The sequence below is a fragment of the Ceratotherium simum genome, chromosome 1, assembly GCF_057802395.1.
Source record: "Ceratotherium simum simum isolate JZ-2026a chromosome 1, ASM5780239v1, whole genome shotgun sequence".
Classification (NCBI taxonomy): domain Eukaryota; kingdom Metazoa; phylum Chordata; class Mammalia; order Perissodactyla; family Rhinocerotidae; genus Ceratotherium; species Ceratotherium simum.
The window spans coordinates 64,022,588-64,049,927 of record NC_141900.1 but is presented as its reverse complement, the minus strand read 5'-3'; the positions used below and the strand labels follow the sequence as shown (position 1 = coordinate 64,049,927).

The window sequence follows — 27,340 nt, the reverse complement described above, 5'->3', positions numbered from 1 at the left end:
AAGGAGTGATGGTCCCAGGAAAGCATGGCGACTATGCTTGAACTAATCCTAACTCGTCCCCTCGGGGGTGCACATCCTGAGGAGGAAAGGAGTTTTCTAAGAGAATAGTAAGAGCTGTCTCTCTAGGCTCTGTATATCTTCAGGACCACACGTTTTCCCTTGGACACCTTGATAGGGGTCCTGTGTCACCAGGACTATCTCAGTCATACCCAGGTATAGTAGGCAGCTGAACAGTTTGGAAAGAGGAATGGAAAGAAAATCAGGAAACCTGAGTTTGTTGCCAAGTGGCTGTGTAACCTTGGGCAAGTCACTCTTTTTTTTTTTAGGACTCCAATTTTCTCATCTAGAAAGCAAGAGTTGAGTTGGATGTTTGGGTTCCCTTCCAGGATCCAACTCTGCCTTTGGTTGTCTGCATTTCAGTGGAAGAGAAAATCAGCCAAAGGCCTGAGGCCCAAGTAGGGTGGAGAGGTGGTTGACCATGAGTGACAGGTCACATCCTCCAAGTCAAGCATGCTTACTCTTCCCTCCCGCCATCAGCCACCCTATCCCTGCCAGCTGTGTTGTGTCTTTTGAATCTGTTGAGCATTGGTAGCCATTGGGAACTTGGGGGCACGTTCCCACATCTGCTGATTGCCCATGACTTATTGTCCTGTGGGAATCTAGTGGTTTTAATACTGTGGCTAGTCTTTTAAAGCTATCATGCTTCCTCTTCTCCTTGATGCCTCTTCCTTTTCTGTTCTGTTTCAATGAGAGTGAACCTGAAAACTATCAGAGTGGAAACCACATCGAGAGGAATCGTGGTCTGGTGTAGAAGCTCTGTCGCTTACAGATTGAGTGAGCTCAGGCAAGCCATTTATCCTCTTTCGGTCTTGGTTTCCTCATCTTTTTTTGTTATTTTTTTTTGTTATTTATTTTTTATTTTTTATTTTTATTTTTTTTTTCCCCTAAAGCCCCAGGCGATAGTTGTATGTCATAGTTGCACATTCTTCTAGTTGCTGTATGTGGGACGCGGCCTCAGCATGGCCGGAGAAGCAGTGCGTCTGTGCGCGCCCGGGATCCGAACCCAGGCAGCCCGCATCGGAGCGCACGCACTTAACCGCCAAGCCACGGGGCCGGCCCTGGTTTCCTCATCTTTTAAACTGAGGCAAGGACTCATGCCTTTCTATTCCACACACATATTCTGAAGATGCAGGGGGCTCACAGATGCGAAATGCTTTCATTTGACCAACTTTCCATATTGACTATGGATCCTTATTCATTCATCATTGGACACCAGCTGGTAACATCCTGGTTGACTTTTGAATCTGTACTCTACCACTTTCCAAAAAGAACTGTGGCATCTACAAGAATGCCTACAAAATAATTGGTCATTATATTTCCTATAAAATAGAGAAATATACTAGAATGAAGATCATGACCATGGGATGTGGTGAATCATAGGTGTGTGGGTCATGGGCTCACCTGCTTCCCCTGCTCTCTGTGAAGGAGTCTATTTACTTCTTCTTAAGTATTTCATTTTGTCTCATAATTGCTGCTTCTTGTGCCATGGGCTCTATTAACACTTCTTCGTAGAAACCCTGTTGTCATTGGTTTTAGCCAGCTTTATGGTCAGTGTCTCATGAGGGTACTAGGAAATGGGAAGGACCTTATTTTTGCCACTACTAAATTGCCTGGAGATCATCTCTAGGTGATTGTAGCTGGAAGTGTGATATTTAATTAGTAGAGAAAATTGAGTCAGGCAAGAGGCAGCCTGTGCCAGCAAGAGGGTGAGAAAAGGCTGGGGAAGAAGTGGTATGCTCAGTGGGGCAATTTGACCCAGGTTTTCTCCTAGATCCAGATCGGGTGTTCACATCACCACAGGTGGAGATTGCAGAAGCTTAAGGAATTTTCCATAGTGATGGGAACCACAAATGAGCCCCTACATATACCTAGTTTCTTATATTCTGCCCTTCATCTATTTGGGAATATAAATGATGAACTCCCAAGAGGTGAGGACCTCGCCCAATGAAGCCTCACCTCCTGCTGGCCTAGTGACTGCTGCTAGAGGATGACACAAGCTTGCACTGAGATTTGTGGCCTCTTGGATCACAGAACTCAAGGTGTGATGAGTTGGAAAGGAGCTTACAGCACCTCTAGACCCAGTCCTGCACTTCGTAGATGACAAGACCAGGGCCCAGAGAGGAGCCTTGACTTGCCTAAGGGACTCAGGGGCTGAGCTAGAACCAGTGCGTAGATCACTGGAACCTGGTTTGGAGCTCTTGGCTGTGTCACTCAGCTGCCATGACTGGATGGTGGTGGTTGGGTTACCCTGAGTAAAATTACCCACCTCTGCCCCAGAAACCAATTGAAATCACTTGTGTCTGAGCTGCTGCACTTCCCCATGGGTGTCCTAGAGATATGCATTCCCAGTTTATTTCCAAAAAACCGTCTTTTCCTTACAAGAGAAGTACTACTTGGAGTGATGCGTCATCTGCCTTTGGGCACCTGGCACCTTGAAAAAGGCTGACAATCAGCAGCAGGAGCCAAAGGGTGCAGAGGACAGGAGGAGGGGCTTAGATGGAGCAGGAGCCAGAAAGGAGGAGGGCCCAGGAAGGTATTTAAAGAAAGTGTAGGGATGGGGTGGATCTTGCTTTAATACCTGCTCGTCACTTCTCAGTGGTGTGACCTTGGAGAAGTTACTCAACAACTCTAAGCCTTAGGGCCCTTCTCTGTAAAATGGGAATGAAGACATAAACTTCAGGCCTATATGAGAATTAAAAGAGATAATGTATATGATAAATATATATTATATTACATATATATATGAGATAATATATATGAAATATATGAGATATGAAAGCACCCCACAGTGCTGGATGTGCAGTAGGTGCTCCACAGGTTGGAGTTCCCTCCCTCCTTCCCTGGGACCAGCGGCAGCGCCTGGAGCGGTCCCGTCTTCCACTCTTCACGGAGCTCTCTCCCCTCAGGGTTCCTCCACTTGTGCAGGTAGCGTGTTAAGTGACAAAAGTCAAAGCAGTTAGTGTTTTGTTATTGTTTTTAAGGAAAAAAAGGGGATATTTATTGTTTCACATAATTTAACATTCCACTTACTGGCATGGCTAGATCTAGGGGTTCTAATGACATCAGCAGGATGCAGTCTCTCCATCTCTTAGCTCTGCTCTCCTCTGTGTTATGTCCATTCTCAAGCAAGCTCTTCCTTGATGGAGATGAGAGCAAGGATGCATCCCACGTTCTGATGTCAGCAGAAAGAGTGCCAATAGGAGTGATATTAAGATAATATTTTTGTAGGGGACCCTGGAAACCTGATTGTTGCCACCACTTTCTAAGTGGTCCCCAGGAGAAACCTATGCCCAGAGGGTAATAAACACCTTTTATTGCTTGGGCGTGGTAGTGGAAACTGCTGGTTGTTCCCCATTTTTCACTCTCTCTTTACATGGTTGCCCAGCTGAAGATTACATTTCTAAGCTTCTCTTTCAGCAAAGTGGGGCCATGGAAGAATCATACACAAGATTCTGGCCAATGGCATGTGAATGAAGTGATAGACTATGAGATGGACACTACAGAGTAATAAGAAGTAGTTCCTGGCAATTGCGGAGCTACTGTCCCAGTCCTAGACCACCTACGTGGGCATTTGTGTGAGTGAGAAATAAACTATCTTATATAATCCACTTGGTTAAGCCTAACCAATACAGGCACAAATGCAAAATACAGTGACCTAGTGAGCTAGATTAGACCATGCAGAGGACTCCATATGCCCAGGCTAGAGGCTGTCTTGGGCCTAGATTCAGAGCATGTTGAAGACAAGCCAGGATTTTCCAAAGCAAAAGTTGCAACAGCTTTGCTGGCAGGGAATTCCTGCCCTTAGTTGGTCCAGAGGTATATGGCCAACAAAGCCCTCAGCAGCTGGTTCTCAGAAGGCTGGGAAAGGCTCCATGAATGAAATGAATCCAAAGATCATCTGGCATTAATTTTATCAATTCCTTTATATTTCCTTTTCCAGCAAGCCTTTATAAAAATCGTTTTATTATGAAAACATTCAAACATTCACAAAGTTAGAATCTCCATTGCCCAGATTCAACAATTATCAACACTATGCCATATCTGCTTAATCTTTCTTTCATCCTCCTTCACAGCAACACCTAGATTAGTGTTAGATTTAATAACTGGCCACTGTAGCCTACTCTGGTTGACATATAAAACTAACCATCACATCCCCTTTTACAGATGAAGAAACTGAGGCAGAGTGTTAAGAATGCCCAAGGTCTAGGCTGGGGTGTGGCACAGTCAGAATTCAGGCTCCACAGCTGTGCCCTTCACCACTGTGTTGCTCTGTGGCCTAATTGGTTGCAATTTCCTCAAGTACAGATGAGGCTAATAATGCCTGCCTCTTTCTACTCACAGGATTCCTGTACTTATTTATGTGCTTTTATTCTGTCTCATTCCAAACTGGATTCGAAGAGGCTCTGAGAAATCAATGAGACAATTCCCATAAAGGTGTTTTGAAGAATATTAAGGGAAAGAAAAGGAAACCAACATTGACTGTGTACCTATATGTGCCAGGCACAATGCCAGCATCTGCACATTTGTTGTCTAATTTAATACTCAGCAAAAAAATGCAAATCCTCCAACACTTGAGGTTCTTTGAGGGCAACTAGACCTTGCTCATATTGATATCCTTTCACAGGACTGGGAGTAGTGTAGACACTCAATAAGTGCCTATAAATCAATGGAATTATTTTCTAGGTGTGTAACATGAAAGCAAGGTGATAGTTGCTAAGAGCTTCTTGGGTGGGCAAGGGATTTTTTGTGGGATTCAATATCTTCCAGGAGGTGAAAGAATAATCCCAGTGCATGTTGCCCTGGAGAGGGAAGGAGGAGTCTTCTCCAGAGACTCACTGGGGAAATCATATGCAAGTGAACTGGCTAAAATTATCCACTCCTTTTATGCAACATGCTCCCCAGACGGGAAAACACTGCCACATATGTCATCTGGACGCTTTAAAACTTGCTCCTCCTGTACGCAAAGTCTCTCCACTTAATAGGTACTGAATTCCTGTAATACTGAAGCCCTGGAAAGTGTCCCCCTGGAGGGAGGTAACGTGTAGGTTTCTGCCCTGTGGCTTATTCCACATCAATCCCTCCTCATATAAACTCAAAGCAGCAAAATAGCCAGCCTGAGATGAAAAGGGCTTTGTGTTAAGTGGATGTATAATAAGGAGTGGTTTATATGTAGGCAGGGTTCAGGGACAATTTCAATATTAATGAAAGATATCCTAGCAGACAATCAGGTTTATTTCACCGTAGGCTCCAGGAGGGCTGGGGCTTTCTGAAGTTCCCAGGAATTCTTTAAACTTGGGTTTCTTGATCTAAGGGGAATGTTCTTCCTGAGAGGTGAAGAGGCACTGGCCTCTCTTCATTTGTTAGGAGGAAAGGATGTGAGGTTTTGGAGTTAACCACACATGGTGACACGGCTGTGTCACTTCCAGCTGTTTGAGATGGAGCAAATTACCTCGCTCTCAGGTCTCAGTTTCCATATGTATATACATATACATATACATATACGCAGAATTGGGGGGATATTGTGTACATAATAGGGCTGGTTTTTTTTTTGGTGAGGAAGATTGGCCCTGAGCTAACATCCATTGCCAGTCTTCCTTTTTTTTGCTGAGGAAGATTGTCCCTGAGCTAACATCTGTGCCAATCTTACTTTATTTTGTATGTGGGACGCTGCCACAGCATGGCTTGATGGACAGTGTGTAGGTCTGTGCCTGGATTCGAACCCGTGAACCCCGGACTGCCAAAGCAGAGCATGCCAAAATTAACTACTATGCCACTGGGCTGGCCCCTCATAGGGCTGTTTTGAGCATTACTGTAAGATGATATGTATACAGAACCTGGCCTGCAGTAGGTACTCAGGACGTGTTGGGTCTCAAACCACTGCTGAGGGCTGGCCCAATGCACACTGTGGGGAGGCCACTCTTCCCCCATTGCTGATTGAATCCAGATGAAATCTAGTTAAAATGGACACCAGGAACATCTGAGAGGGGAGATTATGGCTGAAGGTGTGGAAGTTGAGGGGTCTGCCTGTGGAGTGGGTTCTGGGGACTATAGTGGATGCTGTCAGTGCCTCCTGCAATAACCTCTTGGCCCACTCTGTAGGTCACCTGTATCTTGGGTGGACAGTTTCCATATCACGCCAATGACCTCCTAGCTCAGGCATATGATTCTTTCTTTTTAAAGGTTTTCTCTGGCCTGTTGAGCATATTGTGCTTGGAAGTGCTGGGAAATTAATGCCCCCAGGAGTGACTCTCAACTGATGGGGATGGGAGTTGATGGATGAAAATCCCAGCAATTCTGGCTTGTGTTCTACAGTCTTGCGGAGGGTCCCCAGTTGTCCATAGCAGCAATGCGCTTATTAACACATCCTGTCAGACGCTGTAACATACTTCTCTACTCCCTCACTTGTGTACTCCAAGTACTCCAAAAGTACTTGTACACAAATCATATTCAGGATCTGCTTTTGGGGGAACCCCAACCAAGAGAGAAACCCATAGCCCTGTTGCCTTCTGAGATGTAAGCCCTGCTTGTTCACCTGGCACAGCTCCTGGGTATTCTCTTCTTCCTTTTTCATGAACTCCTGCTCCACTTCACAACTGCCATCTTTTTTAATGGGAGACAAAGTCTTCAATTCCCAGGATTATGGAAAATAACCAGTCTTTCTGATTCTCTCCTTCTTTCCTGTGCTTGAACCAAGCCAAGAATGTCCCTCATCCAGTGAGAAAGAAGGCACTTTTCTTTTGCTTTGCCAATCTTGACTGCAATTGTCAGAGTCTGTTTATTATCTATAATAATACCTGGTGGGGTTCTTTTTAAGAAATATTTTTGCAAATGAAGGAGCCCTCCCCTTGGAATGAGAACTCTATGTAGTTTATTATACAACTGAGCATAGCTATTGTAGCGGACACTTAGAATTGTCCTCCCAGGACCCCTTTTCTTGCAACTGCCTCTTCATCCATCTATGCAGTTAGAACAGAAGTTCCCGTGTTAGTACAGGGTGACTCCCAACCCCTGGCTTCCGTTGATTTGTCCAGGGAATCGCATCTAACTCAAGCTCAGCCAATGAAGGCTTTTCCAAAGATTTTTGACTTGGGACCAGAGAGAACTTGAATTCAGTTTCTCTACAGTGGCTGAAGCTGTGAGATATAAATCTTGGTTGCTGTTAGCATCCAAGTTTCCTGCTATGTGAAAAAAGCCAGCCTGAGTGGGAAAGAATGACATCAATGTGCAAAGAGGAACAGAGGTGAGTGATGGAGGGAGAGTCCTGGCAGCACTCACGGTCCTGTTCCAATCACGGCCCAGCTGCATCCCTGGATAGTCCCTCAGGTGGGAAGTTTAACCTTTTCTTGGATGCAAAGAACCAAGCAGCAAAACAACAACAAAATAGAAAACCCAACCCAAATTAGCTAATTGTTCCATTTAGCTAATTGATTTGTGTTTCTGTTACTTGCAACCCAAAAGTCCTAACTAACACAAAGATAAGCTTCAGACTCTTAAGGCTATATGTGGGGGTCCAGCATCATTTCTAGTTCCTCCTAACTAAGGAATTATTGGGAAACCATGGTGGGCTTTATGGTATCTCTTCAACATCCATCATACCCCTCCACCATTGGGGAGCAGTCATGCCGTGGGGGAATTGTCTGTAGCTCCAGGCCAGGGTCTGAACTGTTGAAGGCAATAATGGTAATCTCAACCCATTTGCAGTGATTGAGTCAGAAGTGGGCATGTGACTCAATTTTGGGACATTTTCTGCAGGATTCTGGGAAAAGTTTATTCATTCTTGAGAGATGCACAGGAAGAGCTATATTCTTCTTAGAGCTTTGTGGTGTATGGATGTGAGGCTGGAACCTGCTATAGCTATCTCCTTGCCAGTCTGATGATGAAGCCAGGACTTGGAGGAGGTCAAAGAAATGGAGGTAGAGATACCCCATGTTTGGTCTTCCAGTTTAGTGGACCAACGCATTTCCTTATAATTTAAGCTAATTTGGGTTGGATTTTCTATTTTATTGTTGTTTTGCTGCTGAAAGCATGTTAACAAATACAGAACTCTCAACCAATAAACCACGGGAATAATCCTGTTCAGATCAAGCCTTCTGTATAAGACTCTATCACCCCTCTTCCATTTGTCGCATGTTGTTCTCATTCTACTGGGATTAGTCCCAGTAGATGGTACCCTCATATCAAGGCCTCTGGCTCGACTTTTGTGATTGTTTGCAAAAAGTTCGTGTTTACTCTGATTTTCATCAATTCATTTCTACAGAGGCTTGTTTCCTCCAATATGTGTTGCAAAATGCTGAGGTCATTCTATTTTTGCTTTTCTGGGAGTGGCTTCATCTTTTTGCTTGGCTAAGAAGTGCTGTCTCCATCTGGTGCTTTGTCTTGTGCTTGTTCTCAACCTCAATAAACTTTCTCTGCTTTGTTGCTCCAGTCTCTGTGGCAAGAAGAGATGCTTTCCGATGAGGTTCTTGGCTGGGCACAGAATTGCACCCCCACCATATCGTATAACAGAGTGGCACTTCCTGTAACACAGTCTACATCCTCTCTGGCAGGAGTAGCACAGGGATGTGCCTAATGAACTCAGGGATTCTTAGTGCGTGGGCCACAAAAGCACACAGGCCTTTTTTGTTTTAAAGGTTTTCCTGCTAATCACAGGGAAGGAGTGAGTGGCCAAAGTAACACATGTTGGGAAATTACAATGGCTCAAGAAATCTCAAAAAGTTCTAAGAGTAGTGATTTTATTTTATTTATTTATTTATTTTTTAAATTTTTTGTTTATTGCAGTAACATTGGTTTATAACATTGTAAAAATTTCAGGTGTACATCATTATACTTCTATTTCTGCATAGATTACATCATGTTCACCACCAAAACACTAATTACAACCCATCACCACACACATGTACCGAATTATCCCTTTCACCCTCCTCCCTCCCCCCTTCCCCTCTGGTAACCACCAATCCAATCTCTGTCCCTATGTGTTTGTTTATTGTTGTTATTATCTACTACTTAATGAAGGAAATCATACGGTATTTGACCTTCTCCCTCTGACTTATTTCACTTTGCATTATACCCTCAATGTCCATCCATGTTGTCACAAATGGCTGGATTTCATCGTTTCTTATGGCTGAGTAGTATTCCATTGTGTATATATACCACATCTTCTTTATCCATTTGTCCCTTGATGGGCACTTAGGTTGCTTCCAAGTCTTGGCTATTGTGAATAATGCTGCAATGAAGATGGGGGTGCATGTACCTTTACAAATTGGTGTTTTCAAGTTCTTTGGGTAAATACCCAACAGTGGAATAGCTGGATCATATGGTAGTTCTATCCTTGATTTTCTGAGGAATCTCCATACTGTTTTCCATAGTGGCTGCACCAGTTTGCACTCCCACCAGCAGTGTATGAGAGTTCCCTTCTCTCCACATCCTCTCCAACACACGTTGTTTCCTGTCTTGTTAATTATAGCCATTCTGACGGGCGTGAGGTGATATCTCATTGTAGTTTTGATTTGCATTTCCCTGATAGTTAGTGATTTTGAACATCTTTTCGTGTGTCTGTTGGCCATCTGTATATCTTCTTTGGAGAAATGTCTGTTCAGGTCTTTTGCCCATTTTTTAATTGGGTTGGTAGTTTTTTTGTTGTTGAGATGCATGAGTTCTTTATATATTTTGGAGATTAAGCCCTTATCAGAAGTATGGTTTGCAAATATCTTCTCCCAATTGTTAGGTTGTCTTTTCGTTTTGTTGATGGTTTCCTTTGCTGTGCAGAAGCTTTTTAGTTTGTTTCTCTTGCCCGGTCAAACATGGTGTTTGAAAAGATGTTGCTAAGACTGATGTCGAAGAGCGTACTGCCTATGTTTTCTTCTAGAAGTTTCACAGTTTCAGGTCTTACATTCAAGTCTTTAATCCATTTGGAGTTAATTTTTGTGTATGGTGTAAGGTAAGGGTCTACTTTCATTTTTTTGCATGTGGCTATCCAGTTTTCCCAACACCATTTGTTGAAGAGACTTTCTTTTCCCCATTGTATGTTCTTGGCTCCTTTGTCAAACATTAGCTGTCCATAGATGTGTGGGTTTATTTCTGGGCTTTCGATTCTATTCCATTGATCTGTGTGTCTGTTTTTGTGCCAGTACCATGCTGTTTTGGTTATTATAGCTTTGTAGTATATTTTGAAATCAGGGAGTGTGATACCTCCAGCTTTGTTCTTTTTTCTCAGGATTCCTTTAGCTATTCGGGATCTTTTGTTGTTCCATATAAATTTTAGGATTCTTTGTTCTATTTCTGTGAAAAATGTTGTTGGAACTTTGATAGGAATTGCATTGAATCTATAGATGGCTTTAGGAAGTACGGATATCTTAACTATGTTAATTCTTCCAATCCAAGAGCATGGAATATCTTTCCATTTCTTTGTGTCTTCTTCAATTTCTTTGAGAAATGTTTTATAGTTTTTGGTGTACAGATCTTTCACCTCTTTGGTTAAGTTTATTCCTAGGTATTTTATTCTTTTTGTTGCAATTGTAAATGGGATGGTATTCTTAATTTCTCTTTCTGCTACTTCGTTGTTAGTGTACAGAAATGCAACTGATTTTTGTATGTTGATTTTGTATCCTGCAACTTTACCATATTCGTTTATTACTTCTAAAAGTTTTCTGGTGGATTCTTTAGGGTTTTCTGTATATAAAATCATGTCATCTGCAAATAGTGACAGTTTCACTTCTTCCTTTCCAATTTGGATCCCTTTTATTTCTTTCTCTTGCCTGATTGCTCTGGCTAGGACTTCCAGTATTATGTTAAATAGGAGTGGTGAGAGTGGGCATCCTTGTCTGGTTCCTGTTCTTAGAGGGATAGCTTTCAGTTTTTCACCATTGAGGATGATATTAGCTGTGGGTTTCTCATATATGGTCTTTATTATGTTGAGGTACTTTCCTTCTATACCCATTTTATTCAGAGTTTTTATCATAAATGGATGCTGTATCTTGTCAAAGGCTTTCTCTGTATCTATTGAGATGATCATGTGATTTTTATTCTTCATTTTATTAATGTGGTGTATCACGTTGATTGATTTGCGAACGTTAAACCATCCCTGCATACCTGGAATAAATCCCACTTGATCATGGTGTACAATCTTTTTAACCTATTGTTGTATGTGATTTGCTAGTATTTTGTTGAGGATTTTTGCATCGATGTTCATCAGTGATATTGGCCTGTAATTTTCTTTTTTTGTGTTGTCCTTGTCTGGTTTTGGTATCAGGGTAATGTCAGCTTCGTAGAATGAGTTAGGGAGCTTCCCCCCCTCCTCAATTTTTTGGAAGAGTTTGAGAAGGACAGGTATTAAGTCTTCTTTGAATGTTTGGTAGAATTCACCAGGGAAGCCGTCTGGTCCTGGACTTTTATTTTGGGGGAGGTTTGTGATTACTGTTTCGATCTCCTTACTGGTGATTGGTCTATTCAAATTCTCTACTTCTTCTTGATCCAATTTTGGAAGGTTGTATGATTCTAAGAATTTATCCATTTCTTCCAGATTGTCGAGTTGGTTGGCATATAGCTTTTCATAGTATTCTCTTATAATCTTTTGTATTTCTGAGGTGTCTGTTGTAACCTCTCCTCTTTCATTTCTGATTTTACTTATTTGTGCCTTCTCTCTTTTTTTCTTGGTGAGTCAAGCTAAAGGTTTGTCAATTTGTTGATCTTTTCAAAGAACCAGCTCTTGGTTTTATTAATTTTTTCTATTTTTTTTGGTCTCTATTTCATTTATTTCTGCTCTGATTTTTATTATTTCCCTTCTTCTACTGATTTTGGGCTTTGTTTGTTCTTCTTTTTCCAGTTCCTTTAGGTGCATTGTTAGATTGTTTATTTGAGATTTTTCTTGTTTGTTGAGATAGGCCTGTATCGCTATAAACTTCCCTCTTAGAACCGCTTTTGCTGTATCCCATAAATTCTGGCATGTTGCATTTTCATTTTCATTTGTCTCCAGGTATTTTTTGATTTCTTCTTTGATTCCTTCGTTAACCCAGTCGTTGTTCAGTAGCATTTTGTTTAATCTCCACGTATTTGTGGCTTTTCTGATTTTCTTCCTATAGTTGATTTCTAGTTTCATACCGTTGTATTCAGAAAAGATGCTTGGTATTATTTCAATCTTCTTAAATTTATGGAGACTTGTTTTGTGGCCTAATATGTGATCAATCCTGGAGAATGTTCCATGTGCATTTGAAAAGAACATGTATTCTTCGGTTTTTGGATGGAATGCTCTGTGTATATCTACTAGGTCCGTCTGTTCTAGTGGGTCGTTTAAGGCCAATGTTTCCTTATTGATCTTCTGTTTGGATGATCTATCCGTTGGTGTAAGTGGAGTGTTAAAGTCCCCTACTATTATTGTGTTACTGTCTATTTCTGTTTTTATGTCTGTTAATAATTGCTTTATATATTTAGGTGCACCTACATTGGGTGCATAGATATTTACAAGTGTTATATCCTCTTGTTGGATTGTGCCCTTGATCATTATGTAATGCCCTTCTTTGTCTCTTTTTACAGTTTTTGTTTTAAAGTCTATTTTGTCTGATATGAGTACTGCTACCCCAGCTTTCTTTTCATTGCCATTTGCGTGGAGTATCTTTTTCCATCCCTTCACTTTCAGTTTGTGAGTGTCTTTAGGTCTGAAGTGTGTCTCTTGTATGCAGCATATATATGGGTCTTGTTTTTATCCAGTCAGCCACCCTATGCCTTTTAATTGGAGCATTTAGTCCATTGACGTTTAAAGTAGCTATTGACAAGTATGTACTTACCGCCATTTTTAACTTTTTTTTTTCTCAGTGTTTTAGTAGTCCTTCTCTGTTCCTTTCTTCTTCTATACAGAATTGATGGTCACTTTAGTTTGGCCTCTGTCTGAAAGCTGTACTCTTTAACTCCCCTCCTCCCTCCTTTTATGTTTTTGATATCATATCTAACCTCTTTTTTGTGCATTTGTATCCATTATGTTCTTATCGTGGAAATAGATAATTTTTCCTATTTGTGGTCTTCTCTTTTCCCCTTAAATCAGTCCCTTTAACATTTCTTGTAGCACTGGTTTCTTGGTGACAAACTCCTTTAATTTTTGCTTGTCTGGGACAGTTTTGATCTCTCCTTCCATTTTGAATGATAACCTTGCTGCGTAGAGTATTCTTGGCTGTAAGTTTTTTCCTTTTAGCACTTTAAATATATCATGCCATTCTCTTCTAGCCTGTAAGGTTTCTGCTGAGAAGTCAGCTGATAGCCTTATGGGGTTTCCTTTGTATGTAACTTGACATTCTCTTGCGGCTTTTAGGATTCTCTCTTTATCTTTAATTCTGGACATTTTGATTATGATGTGTCTTGGTGTGGGCCTCTTTGGGTTTATCTTGTTTGGGGCTCTCTGTGCTTCCTGTACCTGGATGTCTGTTTCCTTCCTTAGGTTAGGGAAGTTTTCATCTATTATTTCTTGAAATAGATTCTCTGCCCCCTTGTCTTGCTCTGCTCCTTCCGGGACACCTATAACACAGATGTTAGTGCGCTTGATGTTGTCCCAGAGGTCCCTTAGACTGTCCTCACTCTTTTTAATTCTTTTCTCTTTTACCTGTTCACCTTGGGTAATTTCTTATAGTCTTTCGTCCAGCTCACAGATCCGTTCTTCTGTATCCTCTACTCTGCTTTTGAGTCCCTCTAATGAATTTTTCATTTCCAGTATTGTATTCTTCATTTCTGATTGGTTCTTTTTTATATCTTCCATTTCTTTGTTGACATTCTCACTGAGTTCATCTATTCTTCTCCCCAGATCAGTGAGCATCCTTAACACTCTTAGTTTGAACTCTCTGTCAGGTAGATTGCTCATTTCTGTTTCACTTAGTTCCTTTTCTGGGGTTTTGTCCTGTTCCCTTACTTGGAATGTATTCTTTTGCCTCCTCATTTTGCCTCTTTCCCTGTGCTTGTGTCTAGGTATTAGGTATGTCAGCTATGTCTCCTGCTCTTGGATAGGTGACCTTATATAAGTGATGCCTTCGGAGGCTTCCAGTGTGCTTCCCTCAGTTCTCAATGTTCCAGGGGTGACCCCTATGTGGGCTATGTGTGTCCTTCTGTTGTGGCCTGTTTGCTCTCCCTGTAGGCACCCAGGGAGGCCGAGTTATGCTCTTGGCCAGCTGTTGTAATGCTCAGCTGCTTGTAGTTGTTGTGGGCCCTTTGGTCTCTTTATCAGGTGTGGGGAGCCCCAGCACTGTTGGCTGCAAGTTCTAATACCACGTTTGTGTTGCAGTATTTCTTTTAAGTGAGTAGGCCCCCAGCGTGGCAGGTTGTTAGGCTCAGGGCCTTACAATTGCTGTAAGCCTCTAGCCTATTAGGTCTCTTGTCAGCTCTCTGAGGATTGCAGCTGGGTGGGGCTGGCCTCAGGCACAGGAGCACCCAACTGTTTCAGGCTTTGGAAGGTGGGGCAAACCCCCTATGTGGGTCTTTGAGAAGCACAAGTCTTCTGCAGCTGACAAGCCCTGCCGCCCACAGGTCCACACACACAGTCAACACAGTCCTGCCCCATGTGCGCGCCCCAACCTCCCCAAGTGGACCCAGTCTCTCCACGGCGGGAGCCCCACACACTCTGCCACCGCCCCACACTCTCCACCCGCTCCTTGTGCACACCCTGCCCCGCTAAAGTCGGCTCAGTTGCCAGGCTGCAGAGAATCCAGTCACCAATCTATGCAGGCCCACAAGTTGCCTGAGGGCTTGTTGTTGGGTGGGGCCAGTCTCTAGGGTGGGCTGCCTGCCCTGGCTGAGCTGGATTAAATCGATGCTCTAGTGGCTGGGGTAGACCCTGGGCTAGCAGGCCTCAGGGAGAACTCCAATGGCGTCTGTGTCAGCATGCCCACACCAGGCCACAACAATGGCCGCCGCCAATGTCCCAGTCCCTGGAGAGGTCTCACCCCTCACCGAGATGCACTCAGGGCCTATTAGATGAGTCTCTTTTCACCACAGCACTGTGCACCTTTCTTTCTGGTGATTTTAGGTTGCTTTCTGAAACGGGTGAGTTTGCGCGCGGGCCCTTTAAGAGCCGGTTTTAGTTTCTTTGTGAACCGGGTTTTCTGGGGGTGCTCCCCAATGCTTTAGTAGCAGGCAGTCAGATATTATGCCGCTGGTCTTGATTGTGCTGGGTCCACAAAATGCCCACAGCGGGGGCGCTCCCGGCTCAGGGCCCCGCGCCTCCAGGGAGGCTGCGGACCTGTGAGCCGCTCCCCGGCAGCTGTGAAGCTGGCGGCTTGTGAAGGCGGCGTTTTTCCTCTCCAGAAGGGAGTCTCTGCCTCTTCCACCTCAGTTAGGATTGTCCGTTGTTGCAGGAGTTCCTCTCATCCAGTTTTCAGTTCTGTCTCAGGGGTAATTTTTCCACGAGTAGTTGTAAATTGGCTGTGTCCGCGGGAGGTGGTGAGTTCAGAGTCTGCCTATGCCGCCGTCTTGACTTCGAGAATCCCTAAGAGTAGTGATTTTATAGTCTATACTAAAATGTTGGTGGAGTGATTTTTTTTTTTTTTTTTACGTTATAGTCTTTTTCTTTGCTCAAGTGGCAAGAGAATGAATGAGAAAGAGGTGAAGCAACATGTGGCAGAAATAAGAATATCTCTTCCAGAGCTGGGTTCACTACCCCAGGCCAGCACCCCACCTCTTCCTCCTCCTCTTCCATCATCAGGGGTAGCTCTTTCCTGCTCCTACCATCACCACCTTGAGCATCCTCTGGCTCCACCAAGCTCCAGCCATGCCCAATATGGTGCTGTTCTGTGGCGGCTCACACCAGGACCTGTCCCAGAAAGTGATGGATAGACTGGGGCTGGAGCTGGGCAAGGTGGTCACTAAGAAGTTCAGCAACTAGATCAGCATAGAGATTGTTGAAAGTGTGAGAGGCCAAGCTGTCTGTATTATTCAGAGTGGCTGTGGAAAAATTGACAGCTTGACGGAACTTATTATGATCAACAGGGCAAAGCCACATGGTCCTCCAGAGTGAATACAGTACTCCCATGTTTTTCATACTCCCGACAAGATAAAAAGGACAAGAGTCATGCTCCAGTTTCTGAAAAATTTGTAGCCAATCTGTTTACAGTAGCTGGGGCAGATCACATCATTCACCTGGATCTGCATGCTGCTCAGATCCAGGGCTTCTTCGATATCCTTGTGGGTGACTTACATGCAGAACCAAGAGAATGTTGCAGACTGAAGGAGCTGTGTCGTTGTTTCCCCCGAAGCAGGAGGCTACATCATTTACGGACAGACTGAAAGTGGAGTTTGCCTTGCTTCATTGAGAGAGAAGGAGAGCCATGGGGGTGAATAGGATGATTCCGGTTGGAGATGTTGAAGATCAGGTGGCCATCCTCGTGGACGACGTGACCGATACATGCAGCACAAAATACTGTGCTGCAGTCAAGCTACTCTATGCCAGAGCCACTAAAGTTTACGCCGTTTTTACTCATGAAATCTTCTCTGGGCCAGCTGTTTCCAGAATTTATAATGCTGCCTCCGAAGCTGTCGATGACACAAACACCATTCTCCAAGAGGACAAGATGAGACACTGCTCTGAGGTTCCAGTTATTGATATTTCAGTGGTTTTGGCTGAGACAATCCAAAGAGCAGACAACAGCAAATGACTTTTACTTGTTTAGCCATGGCCCTCTATGCCTCCAGAGTATTATTATTTCAAACATTTTACTCTGGATTTTAAAAATTATTTTGACTTTAGAACTCAGTAAAATCTAGAATGATGAATACTAAAGCATCAGATCTCTGTTTTAAACCTTGGAACATATCTTTATGGTTTTAGGAGACAATGTATAGGGATAAAGGACTGTTTGCTTGTTTTTAATGGGACTTGTCTTGAATGAGAAATGTCTGTTATTTTGCCTTCTTGTGATAGGTAAATTTTACCTTTTTTCTTATGATACTTTGAGGCCACAATCATATAATGTAATTGCATTGGTTTGATGCTTGTATACTTCAAGTTAAGGTCTAAAAAAACTCCAGCTGTGAAAGCAACATAAATGGATTCTAAACTGTACTTCAGCTAAGTTCCCTTGCCTGGAGAAAGTAATGTCAACTCATCATGTGAGCCTCAATTTGTACAATAAACTTTGAACCTGGGGAAAAAAAAATAAAATAATGATCCTCAGATAGAAAACATGAGTTAAAAATCTGCATTGTCTTTCCCTGGCTTGAGAATTTGTTATTCTGTCATTACTTAACATTACTTTTGTGTTTTAAAAAGTATTTTATACACACTTGTGAATTAATTAGGCTGGATTTGGCCATACTAAACAGCCGAATTTTTAAGGCGATTTGAGGGTTGTAATTCAACCCAGTTGATAAAGATCCTGCGTAAGCAGCTGATCCCACTGCTTGCCCATCTCTGGCTCCTCACTGATCCAGAAGCCATGAGACCAACCACATTTTCTGGTTACTTTGAATAACTCTGTTGAATGTAGAAAGACTCAACCTCTATCTAGTCAAATAAAGGAGTCAGGGAAATATGAACATGCAAAAGTCATTGAACCCAAACTTAAATTATATCAACCAACTTACAGGTATTCATATTAGACTATATTATATGCTGACAATATCCAGAAATAGTGGTACTGTGGTGTCTGTATGGAATACAATGATCCTCCAGTACTATGCTAAACATTTTCAATAAAATCATGTAGCAAACTAAAAACAAAACGACAAAAAAGAACATCCTTTTCTTCTTAAAGAATATCTTATTCCTTTAAGTGTTTCTTGGAAGTTGTTCTAGTCATGAGCTGAAGGAGCAAAGAGGCATGTCAAAAATATCTGGGATCCACAGAAACTTGTACGAGAATGTTTACAGCAGCATTATTCATGATTAGCAAAAGGTAGAAATAATTCAAATGTCCATCAATAGATGAACAGACAAATTGTGGTATATCCATACAATGGAATATTTTTCAGCCATAAAAAGGAATGAAGTACTGCTACATACTACAACATGGATGAACCTTGAAAACATTGTGGTAAGTAAAGGAAGCCAGATACAAAAGGTCACATATTGTATGATTCCTTTTGTATAATATTTCCAGAATTGGTAAATCCATAGAGACAGAAAGCAGATTAAAGGTTACCGAGGGATTTGGGTAGGGGAGAATGAAGAGTAATTACTTAACGGGTACAGAGTGTTTTCATGGGGTGATGAAAAGGTTTTGAAACTAGAGAGAACTGGTGGTTGCACAACATAGTGAATGCACTAAATACCACTGAATTGTATACTTTAAAATGGTTAATTGTATGTTATGTGAATTTCACCTCAATTTAAAAAAAGCAGCAGGAAAGGAAAAATCTGAGCCCCTACCTTTCCCAGCCTCACATTCCGATTTGCCTCCTAGGAAGCATATTGACGTGCAAGCTCACATTATACGGGATGTGAGGTGACTACCTGGCTTAGGGTGACTCATCGTCATTTATTAAGTAACCTGGAGGCTTGAATCCCTGATTCCTTTAGGCAGTCTTAACACTGAGCCCCGTGGGTAGCAAGAAATATCATGTGATTAGAGCAGAAGCAATTACTCTTAGAAAAGCATCATTAATTTCAAAAGCTCTTGTCCTGAGCTATGTGGCTAAGTGGAGACAAATTAGGATGCTATCTAGAGGAAGAAAAGTGAAGTTGTTTCCCCCTCTTTAGGACAAAAAGGAAACCTAAAGTTATCTGTTTCCAGTAGTTAATTCTTCCTCTGAGCGGTGGGAGTGGCGAGTTTGGGAGAGGGCGGTTGGTGGTAGGTTAGTCATAGGAGGCTTGGGGTTTGTATCACTTCTACTGCAAGCTGCTTTAGCTCTTTGTTCCTTTGTCTCCTATATGATAAAAAGCTGTTCATAGTTCCCATTTGTCTCCATCGTAGAGTCTTTCTGGGGTCTGATTAGTAAGATGGAAAGGGCAGTGGAGCTTTCTCAGGAGACCTGCTTTCTAGAGTCTGTCTGGGATCCACCGTGTCCAGCCAAGTCTCATCCTTTTTTTGAGCCTTGCTCTTTGGTGAGCTAAATCAAAGCAAAGCAAAGCAAGATCATCTCCCAGGTCTTTATTTAGAAACAGATCCTGAAACACGAATTCTTTTTTTTTTGTGTGTGAGGAAGATTAGCCCTGAGCTAACATCTGTTGCCAATGCTCCTCTTTTTGCTGAGGGAGATTGGCCCTGGGCTAACATCCGTGCCCATCTTCCTCTACTTTTTATATGTGGGACGCCTGCCACAGCATGGCTTGATAAGCGGTGTGTAGTCCGCACCCAGGATCTGAACCTGCAAACCCCAGGCTGCTGAAGTGGAGCAGGTTAACTCAACCACTACGCCACTGGGCCGGGCCCTGAAACACAAATTCTTACTAACAAAGAGTTCAAAGCATTTGGACAGTGTGCTCTTTTACTCTTCAGTTCTGAAACCCTGCTCGGACAGGATATAAATACAGAACAAAACAAAACAAAAACCTCAATGAATGTCATAGGAATTTGTCAAGATTGTTGACGTGATTACCCAGGGTAGTAGTTGCTCTCTCTCTGAGGCATAAAATAACACATATTGGGCACATAGTATGTGCTAGACTCTGTGCTATGTTTTATAAAAATTATGTCATTGAATGATATTTTGAGGTATTACTATCCCCACTTTACAGATGAGAAATCTAAGGTCCAAAGATATGCATAACAAGCCCCAAATCTCATAACCAGGATTCAAATGTTTTTTACTCCAAATCCAGGGTTCTTTCCACATCACAATATAGCTAACTTTTTTAAAGAAATGACTTAGCAGTTGTACCTCCGGTTTCTCTTCCCACCCTTCTCCCCTTTTTAGCTCCATAATAGACTCCCTGTTCCTTCAAAAGAAAAAAACACATTCAGTTTCTATAATTCTATATTCCTTATTTCATTTGCCAGAATAATATGACTTCTGCCTCTATCTTTCCATTGAAACACTATGCAAAGGTTGGTTTCCAAAACACATGAGCATATTTAGCTCACATTCTTACTGGACCTCTCCGTGGTGGTTGCATTGTTGACCACCCTTCCCTCCTCCTCTGGTTGCCTGTCCTGGTCTCTCCTGGTCCTTCTCCTTCTCTGAATGTTTTCCTCAGTTGCCTTTGAGGGTTCCTCTTTCACTCGGAATGGTTAACAGTGGAAATGTCCATGCACTGCACTCATCATCACTCAGTTACACAATGGTTGGACATCAGTGCATTTCCCGAAGTTGGAGGATTCAAGGTGAATGGCATCACTGAAAGTACAATTCCCAGTCTATGCTGGGACTTCATCTGTCGTCTTCACTTCTGAATCCTCACTGCTTGGCATATTATTGGTGTAGAAGGAAGTATATGCTGAATAAATTGAAAGAATGATGGATAAATCTCCAAATAAGGAGTGACTCCACTCCATGCAGAGGATGCAGAAAGTGCCCAGGAATGTGGCCAGAAGTGTGTGGAGCTTTCCTAGGCAACTGTGAGGAGGAGAGTGTGGCTACAGTGTAAGGTGGAGGGCTGGAGGAACTGCTGCTGCTGAGGCTGGAAAGTGTAGGAAAAAAATTGTCAAAGACCTTGAAATGGAAAAAAAAAATTACTATGTGTGTTATTAAATTAAATTAAAGAGATTACTAGGTGTCTTATAGAATGCTAAGCATTATCTAGTGCACTCTTCAATATTTTACCCTTTATAAAAATTATCCTTTAACAGAAAGTAGATGGGAGTTAGGTTCTGAAGGGCTTTGAAAGCCAGTCTAGAGGGCTTACATTTTATACAGTGTCAGAGGTTTTTAAAGCAGAAACAAAGTGGGTTTAGATTTGTGTTTTTGAACAAACACTTTGTAGCACATGTGGTTGGCATGGAGAGACCAGCTATTGGGCCACTGCCAGAGTCCAGGTAGAAAGTGAGAGATGGGATAGGCCCAGCACAAAGCCTTAGTATGTGAAGTGATGCCTGGTGTTTCATAAACACTTACTGGAGGAATAAAGAAATGGATGAACTAAGTACTAACTTTAGGAAAGAGGCAGATCAGAGAAGCATTTTTTTTTTTTTCCTGAGGAAGATTCACCCTGAACTAACATCTGTGCCAATCTTCCTCCACTTTGTATGTGGGATGCCGCCACAGCATGGCTTGTGAGCAGTGTAGGTTTGTGCTCAGGATCTGAACCAGCAAACCTGGGCCGCTGAAGTGTATTGCACTAAACCCAACCACTAGGCCATGGGACTGGCCCTGAGAGAAACATTTCTGAAGACAAGTTTCAATTAGGCATACCCACTACCTTCCAGACTCAATAATTTAAACCTTTCTGATTAAATTATCTGGGTTTGTATTTTTGCTGTCCCTTATATATATATATATATAAAATTATATATAAAATTTATATATAAATATATATATATTTTGGTAACACAAGTACCAAGTCTTCTTAACACATATTCTAAAATCCTCTTTAGCTCAATCCTGTACTCCGGTTACAGGGTTATTTCTATTGACTCAGACAGTCTTTAGCCCGCAGGGTCTCAGAATTGTCCTCCTGCTGTGTACTATGCTCCCCAGAGAGGTAAGTAAAGAAATTGGTGCTTTAAGGTTGTGGTAGACAGTTCCACTGGGGCCCCCAGTGAACCACCTGTGTAGTCTCCTTCCACATTGGCCCTGTGACTTTTATGGCCACTGGGACATTAGTAAGCACGATATAAGCAGAGGCTGGATACACAGTTGTACATCATCCTCTGGAGGACTCTTTCTTGGAAGCCAAGTACCATGCTGTATTGAAGTCCAGGCTACTCTGTTGGAGAGAGACCCCATGGAGAGGAGCTGGAGTTGGAGATAGCACATGGAAAGAAAGACCATGTGAAGGAGAACTGGAGTCCCTATCTGAGCTCCCAGATAGATGCAGGCTGCGTGAGTGACCCCAGACACAGTCTCCCACAGACTTAGGTGAAATGATAAATCATTGTGGTTTTAAGCCACTACGTTTTGGGGTGTGTATGTGTGTGTTTCATACAGCAGTAGAAAACTGAAACAAGGTGAGAGCAGCTTGCCTAGAGGGCATCTAGGAAGGGTACATCTGAGCCAAGTTCACTGTTTGAAAAATTCTCAATCAATGGCCCCAGCAATTCTGTTCAACCAAAGTTCCTATCTCCAGTAAAATAGCAAGGGCACCTCCTTTGTGAGCTGTCTCAGCCTCAGCTCTCAGCTGACTAAGGTCGGTGGGTCTTTGAGAGCTTCATTTACTTTGTCCCCTGCCTGTTCTGCCTGGATCTCACCGGAGGGAAAGATAGCCTGGCAAGTCCTCAGGTACAACTGGGAGTTTAGAGGGATCCCAATAATTGGCTGTCTATGTCAGACAGAGGCCTGTAAATTGGTTTCACCATAGCAAACTCTCAAAGGATTTGGGGAATTGGGTCCATTTGGCTAATTATTCTTGATATTTAACACACACACATGCACACACACACACACCTGTATAGGAAAAGTTTGAACATGAAATTAGAGCTAATGAAAATAAGGTATGACAACCTAAAGTGACATTGCTTTGTTTTTGCTTTGGGTATATTTTTTATCTCACAGAGACAGGGATTTTAATTGTAAAAGTTAGCTGCCCTTAGGTGACCTAAAAAACGAATACTTGTCCAAAGATATGATAATCAACATTCTCCTAATATTCCCTGTCAGAAATTACTCACTTTAATCTCCACCCTTTATCCCTTGCTCTCCTACTCATTCAACTTATCAACATATATAATATTGAATGATAATTTTAACTGCTTTGTTTGAGAAATAATATTTGGTTACAGATCCAGGAACGGCTGTTGGGCCCTTGGCTGAGTGGAAAAAGTAAGCCGAAGGCAAGAGCAGACTACTCAGGGCGATTTTTGTGGAGGACGTATGAAGGAAGGGCAAAGAGGAAAAGTGTGAGCTACTAAAGAGGCAGGTCTGGAAGGGTTATTCGAGGGAGAATTGATGGGGTGAGGGGCTATGTGCTGAGGCTCTCCACTCCTCTGTTTCCATTTCTATGGAATCTTTAGTAAAATATCCATGACTAGTAAATTTGTTGTGGAATTGGTTTGTTTTGAGATGTGTTGAAGTGCTGAGTCCTTGGATGTGGGGAATAGCAAAACTTCCTATGGAGATCCACACCATCTGGGTACCATGGGTAATGTTTGTGGCAAGAACTTCAGTGGTGTGATTAGTAGAAATTGGCCCTCACACAAGGAGCCTCCCCATTCATTAAGAAGAGCTTTCTTCTTTTCTTTTGTAAGCAGGCCAAATGGATTTGATTAATCAAGGACCAAGTTCTTGGGAAGGGAGGAGAGGTAAAGAGTAGGTTGGGAGTAGGAGATGGAGCCACTGCTGCTTGCCTAATCCTGTTAAAAGAAGCCCAATTTTGTTTGGGAGGCAATTTCCAGCCCCAGGTGAGGAATCAGGATTGACTTAAGCTAATCATGGGATCTCATTTCTCTTTGCTGGTGATGGGTTTAGGGAACTGGGCATATGAGTCTGGCCAATGAGATGTAAGGGGGGACATTTGCTGGGTGATTTCTAGGGGACAATTTTCTTCCCTAATAAAAGAGAGGTCTGCACTAAAGAGAAGGCCCTTTCCCACCAGTCCTCTTCCTTCCTGCTTGGATTGTTACTGTGTGAGGATGCAATACTTGGAACTTTGGCAGCCATCTTATGATCATGAGAAGAGGACCAACATAAGCACAGAGGGGCTGAACAACCTTGGAACTATCTATCTCCAGACATTTTGTTAGGCGAGATGAATAAATATACTTGTGGTTAAGCCACTGTTGGTCAGGTTATGTGCAGCTGATATAGAAACAAAGTATTTTCCAGCTCTTTGGTCATGGGTTAGATGAAATCGGATGCTTAGCTGTCCTCACCCTGAGTGTAGAGTTGGAGTTTCCAAGTTGCAGCCAGAGGCAGCTGCAAAATTGTGGTAGTGCTCTGGGGTCACTAAGAGTTTGCTCTGGTTGCTAGGCAGCACACCGGGGTCTGGTCCCTACAGAGCACTGTCTCTCTCTCTCTCTCTCTCTCTCCCCGCCATGGTTTCCTTTACCTTCATCTACACTCCCTCCCTACTTCCTCCAAGAACTGCCTGTTGAGGCAGCAGCGCCTAGCCTGGAGGGACACCCCAGAGGCAGCTCATGCTTCAATTGGACTTGACCGTGTTCCACTTTGGCTGGGGTGTAGAGGCAGTGTACCACCTGCAACCACCTCGGGTCATCTCTGATGAATGCTCTGTTGTTGTGTGATCTGGCCCCTTCCCTTCAACCAACATCATCTTCTTCCACTCCATGCCCCACACCTTAAGCTCTAATACAAGGCCTGGTTAGAGCATTTACATGAAGGGCAAGTCATTTAACCTTTCTATGTTGCAATTGCCACACTGCTAGATAATCGTGCCTATATTTAAATGTTATTGTGGAGACCAGGGGGAGTGGAAATGCCCTGGTCTCTGTTGGGCTTTGCCGCTTCTCCTGCTCTGACCTCCTGTTCAGGTTATATTGCCACTGGTCTCCCCACTGGCTGCTGGGACCCAGCCCCCTCCTCATACAGCAGGACTGGTGACTTGTCCTTTGGTTGTCAGGCCATGGCTTGATAGTCTGTTGTGACCTTACTTCCATTCTGAATAAATGGCCCTTTAGACAAACTGGCGAAAAAGTTTTTCAAAAGTTAAAAAATAGAATAAATGCACACAGATCCAAAACAATTCTGTCATTTTCAAAATGCTGCAGATTTGATAAATGGTGGGAGTTTGGCGTAGCACAGTGGTTAAGAACATGCGTGGGTCTGAGTCAGAAAGACCTAGATTTGAACTTGCATAAACTTGGACAGGTAGCTTAACCTCCCTGAACCTGTTTCCTTGTCCGTAAAGTGGGATTAATACTGTACCGACCTCGCTGTGTTGTAGCGATGATGTGAGATGATGTGTACTAACATGCGTTAATATTTATTATGGGCCAGCACTTTATATAGAGAGTTCAGTGGCAAACTTCTTATCGTCTTCCCCCATTTCACAGACGAAGAACCTAAAGAATAGAGAGGTGAGATAATCCCCCAACATCACACAGCTAGTAAATTTGGGACTGGGCTTTGAATCTAGGATATCTGTTATCAGAAGCCCTGCTCTAAACAGTAAGCTAAGTGCTGCATTTGACATCCCTCAGCACACAGGAAGTGCTCAAGAAAGACTACGTATCATTATTATTGTTTATAAATGCACATTAAGTCTGAAGTATCATTATATGGATTTGTTTAAAATTCCTTTAAATGCTCCAAAGATGGTAAAAGAAGAAGAATATGAGCTAGCAGTTGCAAAGACACTGAAAGTGTTAAAACTTAGTTTTAGTTTGTAACATAACTTGTAATCATTTATAAATTATTTTAGATGCACTGAGAAGAGCCCCAACTTCCTGTGGTCAGATGTGGCCTGGCTGCTTCTCCTTGTGTATGTCACCTTCTCATAGCCTCCTGCTCACCATTGTTGCCTCCTGCTGGGCCCCACTCAGGCCGTTGACAAGCCTGCTAGACAGGCCCTGTGTAATAGGCTCCTCTGCCTGGCTTCTCTCTCTCCCAAGGCTGGTCACTGGGCCTGCCCCCCAGTGACCATGTGTAACACCCCTCCTAGTTTTGTTTGTTGCAGTTTCTGTGTTTCTGTTCTAGTGCACAAGTGCACAAATCTTAGTTTGAAATTTTGATGGCCAGTCTCAAATAAGTGAGTTTATTATGTGTAATTGTTAACTACTTCCTAGGCGTTAACCCATTTAATTTTCACAACAAAATAGATACTATTATAAATTCTAATCTTAGTATAGACCATAAAACTCTTTGTTTAAACAGAAAAAGCTAGCTAGAGTCATAGGTTTTATTTTAGCTTGTGCATGTGGGAGAAAAGGGAAGTGCCATTAGTCATTTCCTGGCTTAAAGAAAATTTACAAATATTTATACCTTCCAGAAAACAAAGATATCAATTTAAATATCATTACCAGGGCAATACATTATTAAGAAAGAAGACCAAGTAAAATTACAGACTTTAAGAGGTAAAAGCTTACTTTCACAGTCTGGCTGGCTTAGAAGAACTCCTTTGTTAGAAAAAGCATTTGCAATGGCAATTTTGTGACATAGACTCCTCATTGCTTTTCTGCAGCTGGACGGGAGGCCTATCTTGTGGAGCTTTCTAGCACCAGCTGGTGGGAAGCATTTCTTTTTCATGGCCATGCCTGGTATTCTTCATTAGTTAGTACTGAGAGAAATAAAGGCTGGCCTGAGAAGCTCAGAACAAACAATAAGGAAAGGAAAAAGGTAGAATAGGATTACTAACAAAAGGAATATAGGCACTGTGCTGGCTAGTCTCATTTTGCCCCTCTAGATCCACCCTCCGCTCTTCTTTACCCTGCTTCGTGCCCTGGGATGTAGATGAAATACAGGATGCCCAGTTAAATTTGGACTTGAGTTTTAGTAAACAAATACTTTTTTAGTATATGTATGTCTCATGCAATAATTGGACATACTTATACTAAAAAAGTATTTGTTGTTTATCTGAAATTTAAATGTATCTGGGCTTCTGTATTTTTATTTGCTAAATCTGGCAGCACTATCTGGGAGGCTGTCCTGTCTTTGCTGCATCAACAGGTGCCTGTCCTCTGGCTTCTTACTGGGTTTGATCAATGGGAGGCACTGGCGGGAGAGAGGGGGACAGGAAGAGAAGGAGGTCGGTGTATTATTCTTTGGCTCACTGCACCATGTTCCTTGTTGGCCCTGGGATACTGCACTATCCATGTTTGGTTTCCCTAAACTCTGCCCACACTTTTACAGGTGAGACCTTTTACTAAACTCTTGTCAAATTGTCCATTTTGAGGGTGCCGTCTGCTTCCTGCTGTACCCCAACTGATAAAGACACGTAATGTTTTACATCTAAAGAAGATACTGTTAATATCTTTATTTTGCAGATGAAAACAATGAGGGTCAGAGAAGGGTTAAGTAACTTGCCCAAGGTTTTGGTGTTGTAAATGGTGAGAAGTAAGTAACAAACCTAAATCTGTCTATTCCAAAACTCAGTCCACTACTCTGCTGTGCTTTATTTTTTATTTTTATTTTATTTTATTTTTTTTATTTTTATTTTTTTTTAAAGATTTTATTTATTCATGTTTTTCCCCCCAAAGCCCCAGTAGATAGTTGTATGTCGTAGGTTCACATCCTTCTAGTTGCTGTACGTGGGACTCGGCCTCGCGTTGGACGGAGAAGTGGTGCCTTGGGGCGCGCCCGGGATCCGAACCCGGGCCGCCAGCAT

General features: G+C 42.5%; 1 pseudogene; it reads left to right on the top strand.

The window, feature by feature from the left end:
* Positions 1–15,571: 15,571 nt before the first annotated feature.
* Positions 15,572–17,738, top strand: LOC147918228 (ribose-phosphate pyrophosphokinase 2 pseudogene; annotated as a pseudogene).
* Positions 17,739–27,340: the final 9,602 nt, after the last annotated feature.